The 16,386-nt window shown below is 36.7% G+C and overlaps 2 long non-coding RNA genes across 4 annotated transcripts; one reads left to right on the forward strand and one right to left on the reverse strand.

Moving 5' to 3' along the window:
* Nucleotides 1-220: 220 nt before the first annotated feature.
* Nucleotides 221-4,158, forward strand: LOC133290387 (uncharacterized). The gene is made up of 4 exons (XR_009748660.1): nucleotides 221-718; nucleotides 808-940; nucleotides 2,336-2,406; nucleotides 3,097-4,158. It is a non-coding gene; the product is annotated as an uncharacterized LOC133290387 (long non-coding RNA).
* A 530-nt stretch (nucleotides 4,159-4,688) lies between these two features.
* LOC133290386 (uncharacterized) lies at nucleotides 4,689-10,847 on the reverse strand. 3 transcript variants are annotated; one of them, XR_009748658.1, is made up of 6 exons: nucleotides 10,513-10,847; nucleotides 10,316-10,426; nucleotides 8,708-8,780; nucleotides 8,393-8,489; nucleotides 7,388-7,456; nucleotides 4,689-6,727 (listed from the first exon to the last, which is right to left on the reverse strand). It is a non-coding gene; the product is annotated as an uncharacterized LOC133290386 (long non-coding RNA). The 3 variants fall into 3 exon arrangements; XR_009748657.1 differs by having other exon boundaries at nucleotides 4,694-5,138; XR_009748659.1 differs by lacking the exon at nucleotides 4,689-6,727 and adding an exon at nucleotides 6,734-7,025.
* Between the last annotated feature and the right edge of the window lie 5,539 nt (nucleotides 10,848-16,386).

Consider the following 16,386-nt stretch of genomic DNA (forward strand, 5'->3'; position numbering starts at 1 on the left):
TAAGAATATCCTGCCTATATATATATATATATATATATATATATATATATATATATATATATATATTCTGAGTAATGATTAGAGGGGATAGAAAAATAAATAATATAAACATAAGATAGATGAAATAAGATGCTTTTGATGATGAGATTGGGCCATCACCTAGCCTTTTGAATGTATGGCCCAAAGCAATGGAGAGGAAACTACAACAGCCCAAAAACTTATAACTTATTAATTAAATTATTTCAAGGGAAATCTGAATGTATGGTTCTTATTGGTCCAACCTAATTGCATGTCTCCCCATTGGTTGAAAAGCACCCATCGTTTCTTATTATCTCCTCCTACACTCGTGCGCACACTTGGGGAAGATAAAAGTTTAATATTTGTTCCTTCTTGGCTGAACATTGGGTTGATTGTGAGTAGTCTATCACCCTATTTCCTTCCATGTGTATGGTAAGTGAACCCCAGCTAAAACTCAGCCTAATCACCCTTCTCACAAACCGTGAGTTTCATAGGTTAGAGAGACTTTCAAGCATTCCCCCCTTCTCTGCTCACTGCCGGCCGTGTACACAAGCAAAGAAATTGTGCTGTTTTATTACTCCATTGTTTTCCATGATTCCCTTCGCCCTGTTGGAGGTTCTGCTGCATGCAGATTGTCATTTAAATTCCCACCTTCCATCCTCCCCAAATTGTGCACACCGTCATCCTCAAGAGGAAGAAGGTGAATTATTTCGTTTGCTGTCTTATCACCTCTTTTATTAGAACCGGATCTGATTTGAACTTCTTTCTCATTGCATGTCACTGACCCAGTCCTGGTTGGGTCCCCTCTTCTATGGCACGCCACTGAAACCGATTCCTTGGAGCTTTAGAGGGAGAAATTGGGCAGTTTGGATCACGGCTCCCCATGGCCGAATTATACAACTCGAACCCCTTGAAAACAGTCGTAAGTCAAGCTAATAACCTTCGCTTGCTTCTTATCTATTCGGTTCCCTTGTACATGTTGGAGAACATTTATTTTGGTCATTTACTCCCTTTGAATTCTGCCCTTAAGAACAGCTCTAGTATGCAACGAGTGTAAGCCTTAAACTGAAGTTTGTTGACAGCCTTGAAATTGACATAGGAAAACCGAAATTGATCTTCTTAGGAGCTTGGAAATAGCCCTTGTTTTACTATGTGGGACTGTCCATTGGGTTAGAAAATTTATTAGCTCTCTCATGTGCCCGGAAGGGCGAAATCAGTGTGTTAAAGGCTTGTTTATTCTAGCCTAAGAAAAATTGGGTAGTGCTTGTTGAAGTAAAAACTTGTGCACATAAATTCTGCCCTTTTGAGTAGCTCTTAGGAAATAAAATTTATTTTCGTAACCCTTTCATTAATTCTGTTTTAAAACGTGAACTAGTGTGCATACATGCCTAAAAACAGATTTTGGAAAATTGGAGTATATCTCTTTTATAAATATTGGTAGAAAGGAAGTGATCTGAAAACTATAGAACTGGCCTGAAACAATTTCTGATTTGCTATCCTTATATAAGTAGGTGCGCATAATTCTCAAAGAATAGACTGAAATTCTGTTTTGGGATAAAATAACTTGGATTGGATTATGGCTTGTTGAAAACTCTACCTTAGAAATGATAACGTGAACTGGTTTGAGAACTGTTGGAAATTTTGTCTTGGAAATATGTTTTGTTCGAAAATTATGGTTTTGTCAATTGATATCTATTAAGAAAATAAATTAAGGGCAGAAAGCTGCCAACATTGAAGCATAATAACTTGGTTAGAAAACTAGAAATTGAGAGATGATAAATTTGAGTTTAAGCCTCTTTTCTTCCTTTTGTTTCGGTCACCAATTACCTGAAAGAGAAATATATAAGTGGCTGAAATTTTAGGCATTTTGCGAGTTCTGTTTCTGGGGCTACGGAACTCCGATTGAGCTATATTTTATATGTACGCGTAGCCCCATATGTGCACTTCCTTCGTAACAAAGAAATTTTTTGTAAACTGTTAAGACCGATTTTATATAAATTTTGTAAGTCAGGCAGGTTTAAGAAGAAAGTTTCATTTTCGCAGCAATGTTTGTATGCAGAATTTTAGTTGTTTAACCTATGGATTCTGACTTAAGTTTTACACATAAAGTATTTAATGAAAACCTTTGTTGTACCTATGTGGGAACCGATTCAATTATTTCACACGAATTATTTTAAATTAATATAATGGCAGAAAATTCGCTTAGTATATGGACCTGGAAACCGATCACAAATCAAGGATTAGGAGGATGGGACAACTCTGTAATATATAGAAAAGGAAAGTAATAAATTCTGATTCCATGTATGTGTTTGTTTAGGTGCACAAGCTCTTAGATAATTGGACTGTCGATGATGTTTGGAATGCTTGATTTAAAAGTAAAGTGCCAAGGTATGTGTTAGGCGGTATTACCTGATGTGACTATTGACTAGTGTATGAATTGTGAATTGTTGCTCACATGTGCCTTATGATTATTCTGCCATAAATAATAAAATTATTCTGCCTATGGAAATGTTATGATTATGGAAATTCTGTTATGAAAAGAAAGAATGGCTTGGCAGTATGGCATCCAATGTACAAGAAGTATATGTATGAAATGATGATATATGCATGCACCGTACATCATACCGCACTTGTCTTTCTGTTTGTGTGTGACAGCATAGCATGGCATGCATGTACCAAATTCATGTTAGTCTTGAGTCTTAGAATAGTTATATATATAGGACCATGTGATTGAGCACACATCATATAGGCATCCCTTGATATCAGGGTACTGGGACAGTTGGCGTCAGTCCGCATAGGCCACAGTGGAATTCCCCAAATGATGGTGTCGTGCATGGAATTTCCACTGTGATGGCACGCGCACGACGGTGCTATGAGCGTGATGAAGGCGTTATATACGCAATATGTTATATGATGAAAATGATATATGATGAAAAGGTTATATGATGAAAAGGATTTCATGTTTGAAGCGACTGTTTACAATTTTGTGCCTAGTTTAATACTGTTGCATTATTGGTTTTGTTGCCACACTACTGGGATTTTTCTCATCCCTTTGGGGCTGCTATTTTTATGAAATAGGAGGAGGACGTAAAAGCTTTTGAGCACTTGGATATTTGCTGTTGGTTTCTACTATTGGGCATGCTGCTGTGATTGTATTATTTTCATGGATGACTGTACTAATTGTGGATGTTTAAATTATTAGTGAACTCTGTTTGCATTCTGTTTTAAAACTTTTAAGAACAACAAGTGTTCTGAAACGGATTTCAGAACCGTTATTACGAAAACTGATTCATGAAGTTTTGAAAGCTAAGTTAATCCTACGAAGGGTAATGGAGTTGCTTAGGACTAGAGTGTCTAAAAGATTAGCTGACGTTTGGATATATGTATTGATGGGACAACATTTCATTCCTATCTACCTTGATTTTTATTGCGAAACGAAGGTCGTTCCACCCCTTTTCAGTATGTTTAGGTATAAATATTAGTACAAATGTAAAAAGGATAATCTGCATTAAGGAATGACTGCCAATATGGAAAAAGGAGAAGAGGAAGACAAGAGTGAGATGTCCTTTATTTTAACTTTTGTTCATCGTTGCTTTTTCTTTTGAAGTCAACTCTGAAAAAAGCACACCAAGGCGCACACAGCAGAATAGAGAACGCACACAAAAAGGACAGAATGCGCGGAACAAAAGGACACTACTACATATTGTAGCACGGAAAAATATGCAGAGCACATTCGAATGTCAGAGAATCATCTTTGTTAAAGAAAAAGCAAAAGAGATAGCTCAGCCCTAATCACTTTCCTCCGTTTGATCAAGAAATCACTTGCCACTGTCTTCCCCCCGCCTATAAATAGAAGATCAAATAAAGGTAATAGTAGCAAGTTTCTGGGGGATTACACTTTATTCTTTTTTTTTTTTCCTTTTTAAGTAGATATCCCTCCTCTCCACTTTAGTTTTTGTCTTGTGTTATTGAGTCTTATTTTCTCTGTTATTTTTGAGTCTATAAGTACTTTTCTACCTATTCATCTTCACCAATTTGTATCTCAGGTCTATTGGATTTCAAGTTGTTAAGACTATGTTTGTATCTTCATCCATGTCGTTAAACACGAGCTAACATCTTTTGGAATAGAAAAATTATGAAACTGTTAAATCTCTGTCTTTGAATCTCTATGACCGAATCTTCTAGATTTCTTTTGTTTATGTGTTTTAACATCTTGTATCAACTGACCTTGAACATTACCAAGAAAGGAACTTCCAAAGGAAATGGATTTCAAACGGCTGAATAATAGGAGGAAGGTGAAGAGTGTAAGACCCCGTCTGCAGCAGGTGAGTTAACCTACATATGGACACTAGCGCTCTACAAATTATGAATTAAGTGAAAGGCTTAACATGCATAATTGTTCTAGTTATGGCAAAAATACGAATAAACTTTTTCTTTTATCCTATTAATGTTCTTATTTACCTTGCAGTAACAATTTAACGCAAAACCTATTATTTCCTGCATTGCCACGTACAAAAGTTAATTTCAAATGTTATAATCTGCACAGTCCCATACCTGTCCAAATTTCTTGAACGATCAACCTATATCAATTCTAGTTATATATGTACTGGACATATATATTCCATTCAAACATGATCATAGAGACCATTCTGAACAAAAACCCACAGATTGCATAACGGCTGTAATTCGGATAAATCCAAATTCGTGTAATACAGAAAATCTACACAAAACATAAATAAACACTATCAGACTTAGAATCCATCCATGAATTCACACAGAATCTGACTCAGTGTCTGTCTTGAACACAATTAAACCCGCGAATCTTAATTTGCAACAGATACAATACATACTGAAATACCTCGTATACTGAACTATGGCTTAAAGCCAATACAAAAATACATACAGAAATTCATAACTTTATTACAGTTAAATTAAAGGCTAAACACGCCTTTCAAAAAGATAACAGCTGATAACATGCATGGAAACTACACATACCTCAAAAAGCATATATATATTATATATACACACACACACACACAGATCAAAATACAAAAACCAATACTAGCCACTCTTCACAGGCCTCTTGCCCTGAGATGACTGATCAACAACTGCTGGAATACCTAAAATATATCCCCACAACACAGGGTGAGAAATAAATCTCGTAAACTCATGAAAGGTCAGATATATAGTATAACATACATCATATAATCACAAAAAAATATCAAACTACTCGTCTGCACAGATAATTCCCGAAATTAAATCTCAAGAGCAACCAGAGTCAACCATTTCAGGTGCACTCATGGCCTATCCGAACATGTTCATTGTACAAGAACCAACATTTCACAACTCAAATCACATCAAATCATGTTATCATCTATATGAATGCAACTACACTATATATCTGACTATCACAAAACACAAACATACATATATACCTCCAAGATAATGAAATCCTGGTAGAACAAACAAAGAGGAATAATCCTCCTAAACCAAGAGCTTACCTCTAGTAGCTCCTAGCAAGGTTACTTGTACAACAAGTAATCAAGTCAAATCCTCTGAACATCAGTAAGGAATCACTGTATCTCCTGATTCACACTTGTACCTAGATGTACATTAGATTTGACATACACACAACAACTTGTAACACAAGATTCATGTCTTGTGCAATCCACATTACACTCTTTACAAATTCACTCTTAACAATTCATGCCCATGCCACACGTCAACCTATCTTTAAACTTGATATTAAGTTAAACCTACATCCACACATTAACAATTAGAGACTTGAACCTTCAAATTCACTTAAACACTCTTTATTTAAGCTTTTATGGTTTAGTTATCAATTAACTTCAATTCCAATCAAATTAACTCAACATAGCCGAACCTTACATAACACATCCACACACATTCACACACATTTTCATGCTTCTCTGTAACACCCTCTCTTGTAGGCCTCCAAGAGAGTTGTTTGCTAAGCGGAATTAGAGTTCTTTAATAGTATTTTAGAGGCTGAAAAAAATTTGCTTTCACATTGCCAATTAAAACTAAAAAGGGGATCTGGTTAATTACAAAAATCAAAGTACGCAAAATTTCTTCAACTTACTAAAAATATAAATTTCCTGACAGACCTTGCTGTCTTTAAAAATTCGTATAAAATCCAGTTCAACGATTCAAAAAATATTCTTTGTAATCTGGAAACTAGACATCTGAGGCTTTACGTTCATATAAAATAATAGTGATTTGAAGTTCGTTTGCCCCTCGAAACATAACTAGCAAAATAAGAGATAAAACAGTGAAAATATCACAAACGTCCTGGCTGGTAAAATTCATAATAAATCGAGCTTTCAAAATTTCTTTGCAAGGTTTATATATAATGAAATTAGACACCTGGGCTACGCGTGCATATAAATTATAAGAAAATCGGAGGTCCGTAGCCCCAGTACGACAACTTACAAAGTGCTCGCAAAGACTTTTCAAAACTCAGCATTTAGATAACATGTCAAAATCCTTTTCGCAAACGTTTCAACATCTGTTTCCAAAATACTTGCTGGTCATAAAATCGTAATGCAATAATAAAATCATAGTTCACAGTAATAAAAACTTCTCAATTTCATACAGTCATCCATAAAATAGCACATCAATAGCAGCATGCCCAAAACAGTAGAAGCCAACAACAAATATCCAAGTCCTCAAAAGCTTTTATGTCCTCCTGCCATTTTGTAAAAATAGCAGCCCCAAAGGGGTGAGAAAAATCCCAGTAGTGTGGCAACAAAACCAATAATGCAACAGTATTAAACTAGGCACAAAATATAAACAGTCGCTTCAAACATGAAATCCTTTTCATCATATATCCTTTTCATCATATATCATATTGCGTATATAACGCCTTCATCATGCTCATAGCACCGTCGTGCGCGTGCCATCACAGTGGAAATTCCATGCACGACACCATCATTTGGGGAATTCCACTGTGGCCTATGCAGACTGACGCCAACTGTCCCAGTACCCTGATATCAAGGGATGCCTATATGATGCGTGCTCAATCACATGGTTCTATATATATATATATAACTATTCTAAGACTCAAGACTATCATGAATTTGGTACATGCATGCCATGCTATGCTGTCACACACAAACAAAAAGACAAGTGCGGGATGATGCACGGTGCATGCATATATCATCATTTCATAACATATACTTCATGTACATTGGATGCCATACTGCCAAGCCATTCTTTCTTTTCATAACAGAATTTCCATAATCATAACATTTCCATAGGCAGAATAATCATAAGGCACATGTGAGCAACAATTCACAATTCATACACTAGTCAATAGTTACATCAGGTAATACCGCCTAACACATACCTCGTACGTTGAAACCTTAATTTACCAGTAAGCAGTGAAACAGTCCAATGTCTCAAGGAAATTTCGCACCTAATTTAGAAGCATACAAATCAGCGTATGTTTCCATTATTTTTATAATTGAACAACAATACTCCAAGCCTAAAATGTCCATATATCATTCGGCCAACATGTTTATTTTCTCCCAAAATTATTCTGACTTCAATTTTTTGTCTTCTTTAACGTTAAACAGTAAAGATATATATATTTACGGTTTCCACTTTACATAGCTTCGGTTTTTCATGTTTATTCTATGGAAAATTTCCAGTTAATTTAATAAAATACACATCCCCAACCTATGTTAAATAATGAAATATTCTACGATTTTTCATCCTCAATCCCATTAGGTTTTAACAGAACAAGGCCTTAAAGTTTTATTTAATTCCAATTCTCCTACATGATGCGCTACTTATATCATATAGCATGCTGTCTAATATTTTTCAGCGCCACAGTGAACAGAAACTTCAATGTACGGCAGCGTTTTTCAACAAAGCAGTGAGTGTTTTTCCAACCAAACAGTGAGCAAAACAGTGACATTTTCATATCAAACAGTGAACGTTTTTCATGTAAGATAGTGAGTAACACAGTGAGTATTTCTTTAGCAAAACAGTGAGCATTTCCTTAGTAAAACAGTGAGCATTTCTTTAGTAACACAGTGAGCAAAACCGTTTTCATTTTTACCAAAACAGTAATGATCATTAATCCAACACAAATACTCCATAGGTGCGCTTTTAGGAGTTTAAACATGTTGTCCACTTACTTATATTCATGACAAATTTCTTAAATGTACCAACTCAGTCCCAAAAGTTATTAGAGTATCCTTTCCACGTTTAGTTCTTAGGCTTTCAAGTTAATACTCAAAGAGTGGACATGGCAGATTTTTATGAAACCAAAAATAGACAAAAGAACTAATCTCCTAGCCATGCTTTACGGTTTTGAGCAGAGGAAAAGTGAGGGTTTCGAGTCTACCTCTTACATGCACACTAGGAATACAGTGAAATAAGGAACAACACCACAACCCCTTGTGCTCCACAAAGACAGCAGGTCCAGCCTTCCTTGATGGTGGCTGTGCGCACAAGAGTGGAGAAGAAACGTTTACTTAAGTTAGTTCCTTTAACAGTGGAACCTCACCATAAAAAAATCAAGAAACCCAACCATACGTTACCTCCTTGTTTTATGGACTACGGCTGATTAATGGAGACCAAAGAAAAGGAAAACATGATGGTAAAACTCCCTAGCTACGCTAGCTAATAGTCACATTAGGTAATGCCACCAGACACTTACCTGATACTTTAGCTTTCGAATCAAAGCATTCCAAATATCGTCAAACAGTCCTATTATTTAGGACCTTGCGCACCTAAACAAACATATACACCAAATCAGAATTTGTTACATTTATTCTTATACATTATATACTTTTTCCATTCTCCTAAATTCTTGGTTCATAATCGGTTTCAAGGTTCTTAAATTAAATTAATACACCGACTCAAGGTTGCATTACCATAGGTTACCACGTGCCAACACCCAAGATTTCTAGCATGCAACTCCGGTTTTATTAAGGTCATTAACTAGACGTTTCCATTCCTAAGGTCTTGGCCGAATTACATGGTTCTCTTCCTAGTTTAATTTTCTGACTTAGTACTAATTTTACCACTCAATAACAGATAAAAATTCCAAGTTTTCCTAAGCATACATGCACGGTTAGGACCATTAATTAGAGACCCACCATTTCTCATTTACATACATTGTCCTCATGTCCAAGGAATGCGCCAACTAATCTTAAGCATGCTGTCTACTTATTCATTACATGGTTAAAGCTAGCTACTTCCTTCTAATCCAACAAACGGTTACACATATTATGAGGGCTGTTTTTCAAGCCCAAAATCGGATCTTAAGCATGAGCAAAACCTTCTAGTAGGCTGCCTTCAACAATTGGCCACTCATGCAAGACTCAATTAATTTTTCTAATTCAAGAAACAGTCCAACAAAGTTTAAAGAGAGCTATTTCCATGCTCACAAGATATCGGTTTAGACCCACATGTATCAAGTTCTAGGGCTGTCCAAAAAGGCAGAATTAAGGGATTATTTTTCCAATTCACAAACTATCAATTTCGGCTCTTAAGTATCAACTCCAAGGTCTGTTCACCAGGAATTAAAACATGCAAGGCTAATTCACTAATTTAGTCTAAAAGGGCAGTCCTAAGGCATAGTAAGGAGCTCTTTACATGCTGCCCAAACAGTCCTTAACGTGTTCTAAGCTTGGTTCATCAACTAGGTGCTTATACTTCATTTTTAACAAAACACTACTAATTGTTAGCAAGTAATAATGTCCCAAGATAGCCTATACCTACCGATTCAGTTTTGGCCAGAAATTACAAGCACAAACATAGATTTATTTGCATAACATTTTCTATAAAGCTTACTTTTAATTTAACACATCATTTCTTACAATGCTTGGGTGCGCTAAAAAGACTCACAACATGCTGTCTACTAAAATTATCCACAAGCAAGACTTGACTAAACACAGGTCCAAAGAAATCATCCATGCCCACCAACTCGGTTTTCAGCCCTTCACAAGGTACATCAGAGATCTTATTTTTAAAACCTTTCCTACAAGACTTGGGAGGAATTTTGGGGCCCTTTTTACTATGTTGTTCTCTTAATTTAATACACATACAAGGTTCAATTCTCTAGTCAAGTTCACAATGCAGTCCCCCCATGGATGGTGCTATTTTCTAAGCCCCAAAGTTTTGGTATTAGACATGCAGACATCAAGGAGTCACGGCTTGGGCAGAAATAATAGAAGGATGAGAAAACATAAAATTACTCCCTAGGTTCTACAAGCCAACAGAATCAGAGTACAGGGAAAAAGAAAACATACAACTCACTCACCAACCCACTAGCGCACAGAAAACACCATCGACCAAAGAGCAGTCCTTCATCTTTCCTTTGCCCAAAGGACCGGTTCCAGCTACATGCAGGGAAAGAGAGATTCGATCAACACTGTAACAAGTGCATGCAGTGGAAACCTTCAGTCAAAATCTAACCAAGTAACAGGGAATAAGAAGACAACCAAGGAAGCTCCTCACCTCCTTGATGGATAGGTACTGCCGATCAAGAAAGGAGAAGAAGGGGATAAGTGTGCTTGGTGCTTTGCTGTCTCCTTGTGGACTCACGTTTAGTGGGAAGGATAGTGGGGGAGAGGATACTAGCACGGTTTGTGGTGTGCCTCTTAGAGGGCTTACGGCTGTGAGGGGGCTGGTGAGACTGACTTCAAGTCTGTGAATGATAGAAGGAAGAAGGAAGGAATGCAGCTCTTGTGTTGTGGTGTATCTCTATGATTCTCGGCTTTGGAAGGAGGAAAAGAAGAGAACAGCGCTGGTTACTCATCACGCTCAAAGGCCAGCAAGAAATTTGGTTTGTTTCTTGTCTCCACTATACGGGTAGGAAGGGATAAGGTGGATGAGTATCTGACTTTATTTTCAACCAATGAAACGCATGTATACAGATTTTGGTTTTGAGATAAACTAAGGATTATGAGTGGAGGTATAATGGGTTGACTTAACCCCAATTTACAAGCCTGGGCCGTTGCCCATGAAGGAAATTAGACCCCATAATTTATCTAAGCCATATAATTCCATGTAGCTATAAGTTGTGACTAGAGTTTTCATAAAGTGTGCTTAAAAGTATTCCTATCCTACACATACTTGAACTTTTAATTCATAACGTGCATTCACCTCCACCATGATGTTTTAAATAATTTCCTAATGAGTCACTTATCTCATATATATATATATAGATATTAATGTATGTAATTTCATATACCCACTAGTTAATAATTAAAGTTCCTACCTATATGGTAATTAAATGTAGTACTTTCCCTTTTTAACTAGTGTCTTGACTCTTTTAAAATATGCACATATACTTGTTTATATTAGCATCAAAATAATTTTTCCTACTTAAATTAGTTCCGGTCAAAATATAAATTTAATTCGAATTTCAAGTACGTTTCACACCCCTAATTGCAAGTTATGAAATTTTCTAATTTTGCGGATGTTACATGTGGCCATGGACAAGTCTCATGCTCACCAAAATAACAATAATAACAAGAGGCACAAAATAAACATCAATTACAAAAACTTAGAATCTAGTCATGAACACCCAAAAGCAAGGCAATGTCATCATGCAATATGTTCATAACCTAAGTCCAAAATGCTAGATACAATGCTATGTTAATCAAATATAATCCTCCAAAATGCTACGCTTTCCATATGCACATGATCGAATCCTCCTCTACGCAGGCCTTTTGCCCGAAGATCCTCCATGCTCACTATAACTTGAAATGATGTCCCCAAACGCGGGGTAAGATATACAAACATATCTCAGTAAACCAAGGGTACTGGAGGATCACTCCACCCAATGGTTCACTCAATGTGCATACAATGATCATCATATAAAATGCATGACATACAAATATCACATAACACTGGGCTCACATCCAAAAACATCTACTCAAGGATTCCGTTCAAGGACCCCATCATATAACTCCCGAGAAGCTTCTTGGTGCCTCTCCCATGGTTGAGACGACTCCATAGCAAAACCCAACTGAAACTCCAAAGAGACCTATCCAGCGGAAGTCCCACATTTGGATCATCCTGGTGCCGCTCCCAGAGACGGCCCCACGGCAAAACCCGACCGGAATCCCCCAAAGGGATATCACCATCGGAAGTCCAAATCACACACATCTACTGGTCGAAGATCATAGATATGTCATATAACATGCTCCAATCATGTCACACAATCATGGCAATAATGCATGAACATACATTTCATACAAAGTCAAAGAGCACATAATCCAACCACTACCCTCCACTGGGCGTGGTGGAACACAGAAGGTGGTAAACCTCAGTACCAAGAGTTTACCTCAACTCCGCAAGTAATGCTTTCCCACGTAAGCTCCAAGCTTAATCTACTTCTATTGAGTCCGTGCGAGGTAACCTATATTGATTAACAACCATCATCATCAACACTTGCATAAAAGTAATGCAATTTTCACAACAATAATACCCAACCTAACAATTTAGGCCTAAAGGCTTCTCACCTTTATTTCAACTATCTCAATCATTTTAACCATTGAACTAACTCACCACTTAACCATTTATGCACCAAGGCATCAACCATTGATTATACAATATTTTTTACATCATTTTCCTCCAAATTCCCTATAGGTCGAATTCTTCATGGAAGCATCCTCCAAGGTTTTCAATTCAATTCAACACTTGAATACATCATACAACCCATAATTAACCAATATAAATACTCCATAATTTACTCATACAATCCTACCACATGCCAATTTCTTAAAATTATGCATTCTCACATCAAAATTTGCCTAAGTTTGAATCCATTTCACCAATAATTTTTATTGCATCAATCATCATTATTTATCATTCTAAGCATTTAATTCCAAAGGAGATATACCATTTAATGCTCCTAACTATCACAACTCATAACACATAACCAAACCCTCATCCATTTTATTATTTCAATGAAAACCCAATGAGAGTGTAAAAACTTACCACCAATAGCTTCCAATGGTCCAAGGGGATAATTTCCAAGCCGAGGATCAAACCCCAAAACACCAAAATTCCCCAAAATGCACCAATTTTCGTGGCTGAAATGGGGGGTTTTCTCCACACATAATGCTCTCCACAAGATGCACTCTACATGAAAGTCACTCACAAGGTCAAGGGGAACAACTTTGTAGTTGGAAGTTTTTCCTAAAAATGGCTCTATCTCAAGGTGGAAATTGAAAAGCTCAAACTTTCCCTCCAATGGTGTAGGTCGAAGGTGGAGAGAAAGAGAAGAGAGAGTGTTCTGATTTTTTTGTCAGAATGAGCCTACTCATCCACTTAAGTCACTTAAGTGGATCCCACATGTCACTTAATTTTCTTGAATCGTCTAATTTAACCCACAAATTAATAACCTACATATTTTTCTCGTTCACGTCATATTTTTACTTCCTAGAAATACTGATCGTATTTTCGCACTTATCGGTACAATTATATCGTAATATTTTACACTGGTAAAATCACTATTCATCAATTTTCCAGAAACTAGCCTAACCACTCAATTTTTTGTTCTGGATCCATTTTCAGTGTTCGTTTTTCCATTTGAGACCTTCTACTCAATTTTTCTCTTCTAGGCTTACGTATTTGGCAAATTACCATTTTACCCTTTCATGTATAAATATAAATATACGTTTACGAAATACGAGGTGCTATAGTGCCCATAACGCGGTTAACAACTTAAAACTGTGATTTCACCTAACAATTGAAAAACTCCGGATTCATCTGACAAAGGACAATTAAAGGACAATGGTTAATGTTAAAAATTGGAGTTTCTAAATAGTCTAGGAATTAATGGACGTTTAGTGGTTTAAGCCGGAATTTTAAATTAATTTGAATCGCGTGAGGTGGTGGTGGGACCCACCCCACTTAAGTTATAAGATGACATATAAGCTAAGAACACTACTCATGTTCTTCCCCACCCCTTCCTCTATCCAAACCCGCGGCCTCCCTCATTATTGGGCAAATTTTGCTACAAACTTTTTTCTTATCCAAACTCCATTAATACTCACTCAAAACAAAAAAGTCCTACACCAAACTTTAAGTAAATGACATTCTAAACATAACCATAGTAGTCTCAAGGCATGAAACTCACTAATTTGAGAGAAAACAAGGACCCATGTCCGCGACCTTAGTGTGGAGAGTTGATGTTCTTGGAGTTATTTGATCCTCCATTGCTTGGGTATTGTGTGGAGGAGTTCTAGGCATTTATTGTGGGTAAGTTTCAACTCATTTCATTGGTTGATTCATTGGAATTGATTTATGAACCCTAAAGCTTGTTGTATGGATTGACATGGTTAGGGACCTCAAATTGAAAATGTGTATTAGATAAAAGTGTCTTAGAATGATGTTTTATAGTGATTGAACTCATAAAATTTATTGGTGAAAAAGTTGATAATTTAGGCAATTTCATGAGTGGTATGCATAACTTTGTGAAATGAAAATGTTGTGGAATTGGGTAATTGATTTGTGGAGTATTTGTATAACTTAATTAGTGGATTGTATGATGTGGGGAAGTGTGAAATTGGATTGAATACCCCTAGGTATATGGACATGAATAATTCGGCCATGTGAGGAGAAATAAGGATGCATAATGTAAAAATCATGTAGTTGGTGTTGTATGATTATGAATCATGTTTAAATAGGTTGTATGTTAATTTGATGCGTTGAATTGGAAGCAAAACCATTGGGTGGTGTGTATGTGTCGATTCGACCATGATGAAGAACTTTAAGGGAAATGATGTTGATATGTGATTGAATGGAATTAAGGGCTTGAATTGGTGTTATGGTGAGCTTAGGAAATCATTTGAACATTGAAAAAAAATTACAAACATGGCTAGGTATTTTGGGCCATTTGGCCGAACCTATGTATGTGTAAGTGGGAGTGTGGTGCTGTGTGTTTTGACTTATTTTCACCATGGTATTGATGATCCTTGTGTGGTCATTGTAGGTTGCCTCCTACGGACGTGAACTTGGAACGGTGAGCTTGATGGGTTGCCTTTGGTCCTTGACCAAAGCGATTGTGGTAAGTGTTTATGGAAAATTGCATGAATGCTTGAATAACCATGTGTATGTTTTTATTTGATTATAATTGAAATGAGAATGACCTGTGAGTAGGCATTTCTGGTTGGACCAAGCTCGGTGGTATTTTGATTTGGAGCTACCTAGAGAGGGAGCTTACATAAGATAATACTTTGGTACTGGGTTAGTCTCCGAGTGTGGTCCACCATGCCCCTTGAGGATAGTGGTTGGAGGTGGATGTTAATGAAGTATTATAACATGTTCATGCATATATGTATGTATATTGGGTACATAGGATGTACCGTGTCTCTGGCCAGTAAACTGTTGCCTTCGGGCATTATGGACTTCCACTGGATAGGTCTCCATGAGGGAGTTTTAGTTGACCTGGGGTCATGGAGTTGTTATCCGTTGAGGAGCACTCTAGGAATGTATTGGGTGTTTATGGATGGTGGGTGCCTTGGTTGATGTTCTGGGAACACTTCCTTGGATGAGAACCCGTAGGCTATATGCCGAGGCCAATAGGTCGAATGTTGCGTGGCTTTGGCATTGACCATTCCAGCTTCATCATATTTTTACTCCCTATGCATCCCTACTTTACTAAATTCCTTGCTTTATCCCTCTTTGGTTGTTGTAATATATTGTTGATTTACATCTGAGTGAGCCATTGGGTAGAGTAATCTCCAGAACTTCTGGGTTACTGAGATATATTCATATATCTCACCCCGTGTTGGGACAACTATTTCAGGTAGTAGCTGTGGGGTTGGAACTGTGGGCAAGAGGCCCATAGGATGAACACTTGGAGATTTGAGCACATCTTGCATTTTGAAGCCATTTTGGCATAGGCTAGACTTAGGGCATGAACATTGTATATGGATTTAGGATTATGCATATTGTCATATTTGTTCATGCCATATTTTACCTAATTCTAGTTGTATAATTATCATATGTATTTTGAGGTTTATTTCATTGTATCTTAGAGAACTTATTGTATTATGCTTTTCATTGGAGAATTGTAATTTGTAAATATTAGACCTTGTGTAATATTGAAGCATGATATATGATGAAAGGGCAATAAGCCTATTTTAAGTTATGATTATGTGTATGTTGAAAGAATGTATGCAAATGAGATAATATGATTGAAATGGTTTAAGTTTAACCATGTAAGTAATGATTTGTAAGTTGAGTAATTTGACATAAATTGTTGGGGATTATAAGAGAATCAAGGCATTGTTGGTCCTTGAGTGCCACCCTTTGTATATTAGGTACCATTTGAGGATGATAACACACTTTTGATAAAGTGGGATAGGTTGAATA

Source organism: Gastrolobium bilobum, unplaced genomic scaffold (assembly GCF_033153095.1).
Source record: "Gastrolobium bilobum isolate Gb01-03AN ecotype WA unplaced genomic scaffold, APGP_CSIRO_Gbil_v1 utg11474, whole genome shotgun sequence".
Taxonomy (NCBI): domain Eukaryota; kingdom Viridiplantae; phylum Streptophyta; class Magnoliopsida; order Fabales; family Fabaceae; genus Gastrolobium; species Gastrolobium bilobum.